At 39.6% G+C, this 12,504-nt stretch overlaps 1 long non-coding RNA gene across 1 annotated transcript; it reads left to right on the plus strand.

Annotated features, from left to right (window-relative positions):
- Nucleotides 1–501: 501 nt before the first annotated feature.
- On the plus strand, nt 502–2,592 carry LOC140816664 (uncharacterized). Its single transcript, XR_012114609.1, has 3 exons — nt 502–685; nt 1,019–2,090; nt 2,225–2,592. It is a non-coding gene; the product is annotated as an uncharacterized lncRNA (long non-coding RNA).
- Nucleotides 2,593–12,504: the final 9,912 nt, after the last annotated feature.

Consider the following 12,504-nt stretch of genomic DNA (forward strand, 5'->3'; position numbering starts at 1 on the left):
ATATATGAAAGCATGAATAAGTTGAAATGGGCCTGTTTTTGTAGGGTTTTCAGTCATCTAAAATATACGTGGCCTACCATTCTTTCTCCAACACAGCAAAAGTCTGTGTTGTCAATAAACCACGCTTGTGTCACCTACAGAATTCGGTTTTCTCTTTTATTTTCTTTTATGCATATAAAGAGGAGAGACGAGTATCGCGTCTCTTGCTCGATATACTCAATAATCGGCTAATCTTCCATTTCGAGCCCTACCGGCCATCTCAAGCTACGCAATGGCGTTTCCGGCCTTCGAGTGCCACTCCGATCTTGATTGCACGCGGACTGCTGCACCGTCCGGTAGGAAAATCAAGCCTCCGATGCTCCACGGCGCGATGTCGGTCTACGGACTTTCCTCAAGGATTTAGAAATTCCCACCAAATTTCGTTAGGCAGCTGAGCAACAAGGCGCGACGGAACTGTAGCAACATTGGTGTGGCGCAGGTTGTGGCTGAACAATTAGGGTGACTTGGATTTCAAGCCCGCAGCTAAGGCTGTCGTTGCTGCGGCTGTGGCCGCCTCCGCGCCGGTTGACGAGGTGATTGTGGCTGAAAATACTACTTTTGATCGGGAAAATGTACGGTTTGAGGTCGCGTCCTTTCAAATACGCTTCCTTTTTGAATTTGGATGGTAGCGTCGCGATTCATGCCGGTATGGTTTTAATTAATTCAACATATTCTTTGATTTCGCTTTTTCTTTACTTGACTTCTCGGTTATCAAATCTCATTTGTGTGTTTCTTCTAGCATATTTTTATTTTCTTGATTATTGTGAAACATTTTTGGAAGAAAAACAGTTTTTCCGATGCCTGATAATTTTAAAAAAATTCTCGGTATATTGATTATTCAGGAAAAGTGTCCGTGGCATTGTAAGAACTCTCTTGCACTATTTGTTGAACGTCCAAATCCAAGATGGATTTCGTAGAATTGCTTTTGTTGATCGTCGTGGATTGTACTTTCTTTTGATGTTTACATTAATGTGTCCAGGTGAAAGATTGGGCCGTGGTATTGTTACGGACACAATTACTACCCCAGCAGTTAATACACCTGCCTATTTATTCAAGAAATTATGTTAGGACGTCGAGAGCCAGGTTTCATTGTTGTTTTTCACCTGAAAAGTTTGATCTCGAGAATTGTATTCTTATCTGTGTGTTTCATTTCGTCGTAGGTACAAGCCTGAAATTGTTGATATCGTAGTCGGCCGTGTTATTGAGTTATTTTTTTCCCTTTTGCGTCGTTCTTGATCGCCAGATTATTTAAACACAATTTTAATGAGTATTGTTGATTTTTTATAAGACCTGGATAAACATTAACAGTGTATATTGTCTACCATATCTGGTTCCTTTACGATATGAATATGTTGTTTTATGTAAACTCTTAATGAGATCCATCAAGCGAAGCAGATTTTTTCCGTTGATATGCTTTTTTTAAGAGAACCCCAAGCGATAGGGAACTAAGGAGACTTGTCTATAAAAATGAAGCATAAGTACACCGAGGGGGATCAAGCCTAAGCGTGTGATAACCTCAACATGAATCTTGTTTAGCCAACTATATTCAGAAGTGGCTGACTCCTAACAATGCAGCAAAAAGATGACATCAGCCAAAAAAAACGACCTCAACCATCAATGGATTCAATCGACACTAGCCCTGTCAATTTATCTCCACCATCTGGGCTTTCCATTTCTGGTAGTACAGGTGAAATGTATGAAAATGGTGTGGTTTCTATATCTTGTACAATATTATGCCTACACGCTCCACTGGAGGGAGCTTGTGTCCCATGTGGGCACATGGCTGGGTGCATGTCTTGTTTGAATGGAATTAAGGCCAAGAAATGGGGCTGCCCTGTATCTCGTTCCAAGATCGATCAGGTTATACATATATATGTTGTTTAAATGGCATATGGATAAGATGTTACTGGTGAGTTTCATTGCTCTTGTTTGGAAGGAAATTCTATATTGAACTCGGATCAACTGGATTAGTCATTTTCCATCCCACACCGTCGCATCCTTCATATTCCATAAAAGAAAAAATATACAACGGAATGATCCAACGGTGTCAGGTTGACCATGAAACTTCGGTCTTTCATGATTTGGCTTCCTGCAAACTTTCAAAACCTTTTATTTTCCCTGCAGATTTAAATTACCTTAGCTTTAAGAGACGGATGATCAACTGTTACATGTTTCTCCTTTGTAGCCAAAGATGCACGCCAGCTCGGCTCTGGCAGCGTAACTTACAAGATTGAATTCATGTTTACATAATCTGTTAGTCATTTATGGTGAACAATGCAAGCTTTTTATGAGTTATCTATGCCTCAATATTGTGATTATGCCATAAGAACTTGAAATTCAGTGCATGTATGGTAACGATGATGAAGTTTTTTTTATGGTTGTGTGCTGTATAATTGTTTGTTTGTAAATTTTAAAGTAACTCTGCTCCTTTTGCTTCTCATTCAGCAGAGGTGAGTGTATGTTTCCATGTATAATTTTTCTTAGATGGATGGTACGGTACTATTGATGAAGTAGTTTATGGGTAAAGTGTAATACTTATGAGAGAGTAAAAACCGTTTTTTTTAATATTTATGTTCAAGATTGTCGCATCTTGTTCACCACTTCAAAATCAGATTTTTTTTAATATTATAGTGTCATTTCTGCCAATTCAAAATTATTTTTCTTCTACAGATTCCATGAACGTACATTGTGGGAGTTAAACTTGTTTACCAGAACAAAACATGGCACCTAATCATCGAATTTGTTTAATTTGCTTGCATTATAATTCAATAATCATGGTTAAATTCAAAAGCCTAGCGTCTGTGGAAAATTAATATCTAATGGTCACTACAAAAAAAAATTGGATTAGCGACGGTTTAGACAGTCCAACACATAACGGTGGAACCCGGGCTCTGATACCATGTTAAGATTTGAACTTGGACCTAACTCAACCCCAAAAGCTAGCTCAAGGGGGGAGGGTTGTCCAAGCCCATATATACAACTCCCAGGTTAATTATCCAACACCGTTGCCAAAAGGGTAAGGCGACGGTTTTAACGACAGTTTGGCTAACCGTAACAGGAGGCGTCGTCGCATTCAAAAAGCGACGATTGTTCAACTCCCGTTGTTATATAGTGACGGTTTTTATGAAGAACGCCGTCGCTATATTTGCGACAGTTTTAATACCGTCGCAAATATAGCGACGGCGTTTATATAAACACCGTCGCTACTTTAAGCGACGGTTTATATTAAACCGTCGCTATATTAAGCGACAGTGATTTTAAATCCGTCGCTATATTAATCGACGGTTTTTTTTAAAAACCGACTGCTTAAGTAGCGACGGTGTTTATACATAAAATTCATATAAAAAAATTACGAACGAATATCGCACTAAAAAAACTACTAATAAATTTTCTGTAAAAAAAAAAAACTTTACCCTAATTTGCACGAAGACATGCAGCTTTATGTAACGGAAGATCGCACCGACGAGGAAATCTACAAAATATTTTACGAAAAATTGTTAGTACAAAACAAAAAAATCGAAACTTTGAAAAAATGGATAAAGTTTCGCTACTACCGGATAGAGGTGAAAAATCGTTTTAGAAAATGTTCGCGAAGCTCGGTATATATAGAATTATAGCGATGGTTTTTCGAAAACCGTCGCTATATAGCGACGAGTAAAGAAAACCCGTCGCTAAATGAGCGACGGTAATAGGAAAACCGTCGCCGATCTAAATCGGCGACGGTTTGTGCAAGAAAACCGTCGCTTTTTTACCTTGCCCAAACCGTCACTATAGCGACTTTTTTATTAAAACCGTCGTCTATTAAATTAAGCGACGGTTTATGAAAATTTGTCGCTATAATAGCGACGGTAGGATACAAGACCGTCGCACGTGGTGACGTGTAAAATACCCGTCGCACAAAATGGCGATGGGTTTGTGGAACAGTCGCAATAATAGCAACGGTGTATTGTAAACCGTCGCTAATATAGCGACGACTTTAATAAGACCGTCGCTATTATAGCGACGAGTTTAATTAAACGGTCGCCGCTATATAACGACGGGATATAAAAACCGTCGCTATTTGAGCAACGGTTTTACTAAAACCGTCGCTAATCCTTCCGTTTTTTTGTAGTGGGTGTACATTTTTCCAGGGACTAAAATCTACTCCTGATTTCTGAGACTTAATTCCTCTATTTTGCACAAAGGATATAATTGTAGATATGATTATCAGTTGATGAAGTGTTATGCGTTGCTTTAAAAAAATTAATTATTTACTAATCACTTGAATATAAATTTTAATATGGTACAAGCTCTAATTGTTCAGACCATTGCTAATCAGCGATACAAAAACATAAAAAGTGCACAAATGTGTTCCTCGGAACTTGAATTCATGGGAAGAACCCGTAAGTTTGAACAACACAATTATTTGTAATCTCCTTTACTAAAACCGTGATTCGGTTTAAGTAACGAGAACAAATTGGTTGTTTACTTGGAGTTCGGATGCATTTGTTGACAATTATGTTATCGTCGCGCACAAACATATTGTGAGAAACATTACATTTTTGTGACATGTTCATTGATGTTTGAAATATCAAAATTATATTTACAAAAATGAGTTGTTATCATCCTTATTGTCTATTCATATACTTGAATTTCTTTTGTTAGTCTCTCGATGTAATCATCTATTCAGCTATCTTGTGAATTAAATTGATTATCATATTTAAATATCTTAAAAACTCGAAGTTACAAAATTATAAATACATCAACTAAATTCTCAAGTAAAAAATGTTATATATATTGAAATCCTATCTACATTAACGAGTTTTCAAAGCTCTTTGATGACACTAATATTTTAAATGCTCTTACCGATTGTTTAATGGTTCATATTACAACTAATATTTAAGTTAAAGTTGTCGCGTTCGTAAAACCATTAGCGTCAACTATATCATTAAGTGAGGCACCTTTACAACCACTACCCTGATTTATTTATGGATGTTCTTTTTTCGAATTTATGATAACAAATTTATGGAGTAGATCTATGATTAAATTTTAAGATGAACATATACGTTATGTCCGATTTGAGACTTGTTATTAAAATTCTTGTAATGCCCGGAAATGTAATCCTAGTAATCTATAATTATTGATACATAATTTGATACGATTACGATGGGATTAACCGAGACATGAATTAAATTGTTCATGTGAGATTATATGTGCGAGAGCCGAAGGTCTCGCGCATATGCGCGAAGAGTAGTCACGCATATGCGCGAGTAAGGCAGTAGCCCATGATGCAAGACAGTAGCATCGGCGCACATGCGTGACTTTATGCGCGCACATGCGCGAGAGGTCCAGAAAGGTTGGCGCACATGCGCGACTTGGATTCGCGCACATGCGCGACACAACCCGAGAGTTGTGAAGAATTACTCACGCATATGCGCCGATCAGGGCGCGCATATGCGCGAGGCGAGGTGCCAGTCACGCGCCAAGATTTAGTGTCTCGCGCATATGCGCCGATAGATGTCGCGCATATGCGCGAGACGTGTTGCATGAAGGGTGCGCCATTTGCCTTGCTGCATGTAAGTGTATGTATATGTATATATATATATATATATATATATATATATATATATATATATATATATATATATATATATATATATATATATGTGTACATACGTTTAAGCTTCAGAAAACGGAATTCCAGGGGAAACTTTGATCCTTAATATTCGAATTCGATTCGCGAGAAATCCGTCCGTCTGATTTTGAATCCGACTTCGGTATCGAGTTCCTAGCAACGTAGGCTACAACTGGACATAAGTTTTACAACGTTTTGACATGTTTTGGAATTATGATATTTTCAGAATTGAATGGAACTCATATATGTTGTTCTTGACATATTAGAAATCATAGAATCGAAGTCAGATTAAGAAACGGACTGATTATGAATTGTTATGATTTTCTGAAGTTAATTGATTGAGATATGATATCAGATTGTATTGGTATCGATTATGAATTGAGGGAATTGTTATCTGGTGATGTGGTATTGACGGGGATACTGAGTTTGTACCGTTATGCCGATGATTTGAATTAAATCCAGATTAATCAGTTTCGGTGTTGAATTGAGATTAGAATATTGATATTAGTATTCTCGTTATGTCGTTTCAGATTTGCAGAGACAGTCTTGAGTTCAGAACTGAGATTGCTTCAGACCGAGACTACAAACGAAATGTATAATTCAATGTGGTATTGGGAGATCGACTTAAGTCGGTTTAGACTTGAGTTTCCCTAAATCACATACTTTATTTTATTGCATTGACATTTGCAGTGAATTGACTGATGTACTTGTTTTCTTGAATTATAGATGACAGGTGTTAGACAAGTAATCTTGTGACAGAAGTGCCTGATAGTGGTGGTATCGTCACGGGCACATTTCACGATGTCTCCAGATAGGATATTAGCGATAGAGCTACAGTCCATGACGGTTAGGTCAGGACACCGGATGTTTGGTTATATCGAGTAAATAGAATTGGAATTCTTCTATTACGGAATTCGATATAGGAACAAGCATATTTGGTTATATCGAGTAATGGAATCACTGTTCCTTCTATTACGGAATTCGATATAGGAACACCACATCTGGAAACCGGGATCCCTACACTAGGATCGAGTCTAGTATAAATTATAGAGTTACGAGCATTGTCGACAGTCTGTGATTGATTATGTTTCAGATTTTGATACATATTGCTTTTACCTGTTACATGCTGTATATTTGTTTATATGATTGCATGTTTCGTTGATTTATACTGGAATTATATTCTCACCGGAATTATCCGGCTGTTGTCTTGTCTGTATGTGTACATGACAACAGGTGGGACAGGACCAGGGTCCAGGAGATGAAGAGAGAGATCGTGATTAGAGTGGAGACTACGGACTTTGATTATGATGTATAATAGGGTTTGAACACTTGACATTAGTTGTTAAGCCTTAGTTTAGTTTGAATGCATGTAGTACAGGACTTGTATTGTATTTTATACTGATATGTATATGAGTTTGATTTCACTACGTTCCGCATTTAAAAAAAAATAAAATTTAGACCCTGTTTTATAATTGATTAATTAGTCCCAATGATGATTAAGAACTGGATTAGCGTCCGGGTCCCCACAACAGGTGGTATCAGAGTGATAGATCCTTTAGACTGAAATATGAGCTAGTGAGCGGGGTAGAATGTGTTTTCTTTCCTGCTTTTGATTGCTAGCATGATTTACTGCTTTATAATACATTTTTATCTGTTTATCTGACTTGATTTGGAGACATGTGTTATTGAGAACGAATCAGAGCCGATTTTGGATCAGCAGTAAGATGATCAGAGGAGGACTGAAATAGAACTTTGGTTTGGGGTTGCTAATCCTTTTGGTTTCAGATATGCCTCCGAGAAGAATACCAGAACAAGGGAGTACATCGAATCCTCCCATGGATGTGACACCCACACCAATGGAGAAATTATTGAAAAGATTTCAGTCATTCCATCCACCGACTTTGAAAGGTACGGAGAATTCCGTGGAATGTGAGTGTTGGTTGGATAACATTGAGATGTTGTTCGAGTCCTTAGAGTATACTGATGAGAAGAGGGTGAAATTGATCGGACACCAGTTGCTGGATGTTGCTAAAACTGGTGGATCACAGCGAAACGGGCATTGGAACAACGAGGTACGGTCATTACCTGGAGTGTATTTAGGACTGAATTTTATCAACGGTTCTTTCCAGTTTCTTATAGGAAGGACAAGGGAGCTGAGTTTGCAAACTTGAGACAGGGCCAACTAAACATTGAGGACTATGTGGCCAAGTTCTCTACACTGCTCCGATTTGCTCCCCATGTAGCTGAACATGATGAGGCCGTTGCTGACCAGTTCATAAATGGCCTGAATCCTGAAATCTTTATGTTGGTAAACACTGGGAGACCGAACAATTTTACTGACGCACTGAACCGAGCTAAAGGAGCTGAAGCCGGTTTACTGAGACAGAGAGAAGCTTTGTTTGAGCCTCCAGTACTGGCACCACATCAACCACCTCCTAGATTCGAGAGTGGTAGTGGTGGCAGGAAGAAGGATTTCTTGAAGGCTAGAGGGAAGCAGTTCAAGAAATCGGAAACTAGCTCGTCCAGTTCAAGTGGCTCGAGACAGACTGGTCAGGGCCAGAGTTATACAGGACCATACTGTAGCACTTGTGGAGGGAGGCATTCCACAGAGCAGTGCCGAGGAGTGGTTGGTAGCTGTCGTATCTGTAGACAGCAGGGACACTTTGCCCGAGTGTGTCCACAGAGGAGTGCCCAGGGATCACAGGCAGCTGAGTCATCGGGATCAATGGCTCAGGCAGGTAGACGACCATCTGCCGGTCATTCTTTTCAGCCAGCACCGTCTACTCAGTCACAGCTGTAAGGACCGTCTTTCGTATTATCGTAAATCCTGTGTGATTATCGATAATTAATGAAATTTTCATGTGATTGTGTATTTGATGTATATCGTGACAATGAAATTGAGAAATGAATATTGAATATGAATTGACGTTGTAAGAGCTCGATTGGAGAGGCCGACGCCAATGCAATACCAAAATCAACATTTGGTACAGAACATGTGGCGCCCGAGCGGTAGAAAATGACCGTCCGAGCGCCAGTGTAGAATATGAGAGTGTTCGGGCAGAACTTGCGGCGCCCGGGCGGTAACTTTTGACCGCTCGAGCGTGGCATAAATCACACTCGGGGGCAGAACATCTCGCGCTCGGGCGCGAGAATTCTACCGCCCGAGCGCGAGAGGCGGTGGGAGAAGAATAAATTCTTTTTTCCTTCCTCCGTCAATGTTTATCGTATAATTCGAGAGGCTTCGAGAGAATTCGATTTTCTTTCTTCCGATTCGACTTCGAAACGTCGTCTAAACGCGAAATAAATTATATATTTGTGATCGTCGAGTTGAGGACTTCTGACGGAGGTAATTTTCTTCTAGTTCCAGCAGTTCTAAATATCAAAGTGCTGGAATAGCATGTATTTGAAATTGAATTTCTGATATGTAGTAGAATAACCGACAAGAAACTCATATTCGAAGTCGGAATTGAATTATGATATGATTTTGATTTGATATGAATTTTTGAAGTTTCAAATGATATTTGAAACTCATATTAATGATTTTGGAATATGTTATTGATTGGAATGAGTATGTTATTGATGTAGATAAAGTGTAATATCAATATCTTCAGGCTACATCAACTGGAACGAAGAATTGAGGTATGTTGCGACCGGGTAACATACGACATGTATCTGTATTATATGATATATGTCGGATTGATTGGATTGATTGAATGAGATTATGTGTCTATATGCCCTATTTGTGATTTATGTGGCATACATGACATTGAGATTTGAGATATCGATGTATAGAATAAATGCTTTGTTAACACACATCATTTTATGCATACATCGATACATGACATGCACGTTGAGCTATGATCCTTGGATACCTTGATATGATTGGATTGGATTCCGGGGTTTGTGAACACAATCGCTATGCCGGTATTATATGACCCGTAAAGCATAGACAATTGTGGCCCCATATGATTGTATATGAGATGTGGGATTTGATGGCGCTTTGCCGACGCTATCATACTTTGATTCCCATATCGGCCGGTGTGCCAGCTCGAGCATTGATTTGATAGCGATTCGATTGATTCTGACATGTGCTCAGTGGATGGGCATTTGACCCGATACCTCCACGACATACATGCATTGCATACCATATATCATTGTTTAGATATCTGTGGTATATATGATTGGTTGTTCCATACGGAGCTTTGCTCAGCCCCAAGGGGGGCCGTTGTTGTCTTTGTGTGTGGACAATGGCAGGTACTCCAGGATATCAGGAGACCGGAGAGGGTACTTCTGGAGGGAGCCACAGCTTGGGCTGAGGTTTATGTTTATGTCTTGTTCCCAGTGTATATGTATATGTATCTATATACCGGGGCATGTCCCGAGGATATGATATGTTTGTATGTGATTGGCTTTGATTAGTGTGGGCGTGTTTTATGAGTTGAGATGAAATACTATTTTTAGTATTATAAATCTAGAAAAGATGTTTTGGGCTCGTTGTAAAGAAATTCTAAACTCGTTTTCCGCTGTGATTAATTAACCCTAATCAGATTGCCTTGTAATAACGATTAGGAGCTAAGGGCCCCACACTAGATGGTATCAGAGCATAGCTGGGAATGCTCTATTGAGTCTTGTGTACACTTGAATAGGCACGAATGAATTGTGCGCATGAGTTTGATTTATTTGTGTTACTTGCTCTTATTTGATTTGAATTGAGTAAGTATTTGATGAGATTGATGATATGAGATGATGATGATGTGATATTGATATGAAATTGTGATATTCATCTTTTAATTTGTAGATGGATCCCACAAATGAAACTGCGAGTAGCAGTACTGAGAGAATTGTTGGGAAATTTGAAGGATTGTCCATGGATGTTGTAATGGCTCGATTCCAGGATCTGAAACCACCGAGGTTCTTTGGCACTGAGAGTGCTGAAAGAGCTGAGGCCTAGCTGAAGGATATCGAGCACTTGTTTAATATTGTGGAATATTCTAAGGCTCGGAGACTGAAACTTGCTCTTTATCAGTTGAAGGACCGAGCTAAGTCTTGGTGGGAAGCCGCTGAGATTGGACTGAAAGAAGTTGGGATTGAAGTCACATGGGATGTCTTCAAAGCTCAGTTTTTGGAGCAGTATTCTCCTCCTTCTTATTATACTGCCCAGGAGAATGAATTCAATAATCTGCAGCAAGGAACGATGTCTGTTGCAGAGTATGCTTCAAAATTTTCTACTTTATTGAAGTATGCACCTCACGTGGCTGGGAATGCGAGGGCAAAATATAACAGGTTTGTAAATGGTTTACATCCTGCTTTATATACATATGTTGTTTCTGGATTGCCTACCAGCTACGCAGAGGCAGTGGAACGAGCTAAGGCAGCCGAGGCTGGACTTAGGTGAGGAGGTCCACAGTATACTCCTCCACCACCGGTGTCAGCTCAACAGCCTACTTTGCGGCCGAGAGGTAAGAAGTTCAAGAAGACTGGTTCTGTTTCCTCGTCTTCTTTGAGCTCTAGTGGATCACAGAGAGGGAGTCCTGTGATTGCTCCCTACTGTAGCCATTGTGGAGGTAAACATACTATTGAGCCGTATCGAGGTATGTTTGGCACTTGTTATTAGTTGATGGACCCAAGTGGAATTTTTATGGCAAAGGTTCCCAAGCCAAAATTCCATTGGTATCTTCCTTGGAAATGTCCCGATTGTTGGCTGGCGGAGATGAGAGTTATCTTATCTACGCTATTGATATTTCGAAAAAGGAGTCTTCTTTATCTGAGATTCCTGTTGCGAAAGAATTCCCGGATGTATTTCCCGATGAGATTCCTGATTTTCCTCCTCATCGAGAAGTTGAGTTTGGTATTGATCTTGTGCTGGGGACTGCGCCTATTTCGAAAGCTCCCTATCGCATGGCACCATTGGAATTGAAAGAATTGAAAGAACAATTACAGGATCTTCTCGATAAGGGATATATTCGACCGAGTGTATCACCTTGGGGAGCTCCGGTTTTATTTGTTCGAAAGAAAGATGGTACTATGCGAATGTGTATCGATTATAGGCAGTTGAATCGGGCTACTGTGAAAAACTAGTACCCACTTCCTCGTATTGATGATTTGTTTGATCAGCTTCAGGGTACTTCTGTATACTCGAAGATTGATCTTCGTTCTGGGTATCATCAAGTACGTGTTCGAGACGAAGATGTACCCAAAACTGCTTTTCGTACGAGGTATGGCCATTATGAATTTTTGGTTATGCCTTTTGGTCTTACGAATGCTCCTGCTATTTTTATGGATTTAATGAATCGTGTCTTTCGAGATTATCTTGACCGATTCGTTATTGTGTTTATCGATGACATTCTTGTCTATTCGAAATCGAAAAAAGGAGCATGCTGAACATCTGAGACTGGTACTTCAGACTCTTCGTACTAGTCATTTGTATGCCAAATTGTCCAAATGTGAATTCTGGATGGACAAAGTGGTATTTTTGGGCCACGTCATTTCGAGACATGGCATATCTGTTGATCCTTCGAAGGTCGAAGCTGTGTTGAATTGGCCAAGACCTACGAATGTTCCTGAGATCCGTAGCTTCATGGGTTTAGCGGGATACTATCGTCGTTTTATTGAAGGATTTTCGAAGATAGCTAAACCTATTACTCAACTGACACAGAAGAATCAGCGATTCATTTGGTCAGATGAATGTGAAGCTAGTTTTCTTGAATTGAAGACGAGATTGACCACAAGCACTTGTGCTTACTATTCCCTCAGGTACCCGAGGATTTGTGGTTTGTACAGATGCGTCTGGTAAAGGTTTAGGCTGTGTTCTGATGCAACATGGCAAAGTGGTTGCTTATGCGTCTCGTCAA

This window comes from Primulina eburnea, chromosome 16, assembly GCF_022965805.1.
Source record: "Primulina eburnea isolate SZY01 chromosome 16, ASM2296580v1, whole genome shotgun sequence".
Lineage (NCBI taxonomy): Eukaryota > Viridiplantae > Streptophyta > Magnoliopsida > Lamiales > Gesneriaceae > Primulina > Primulina eburnea.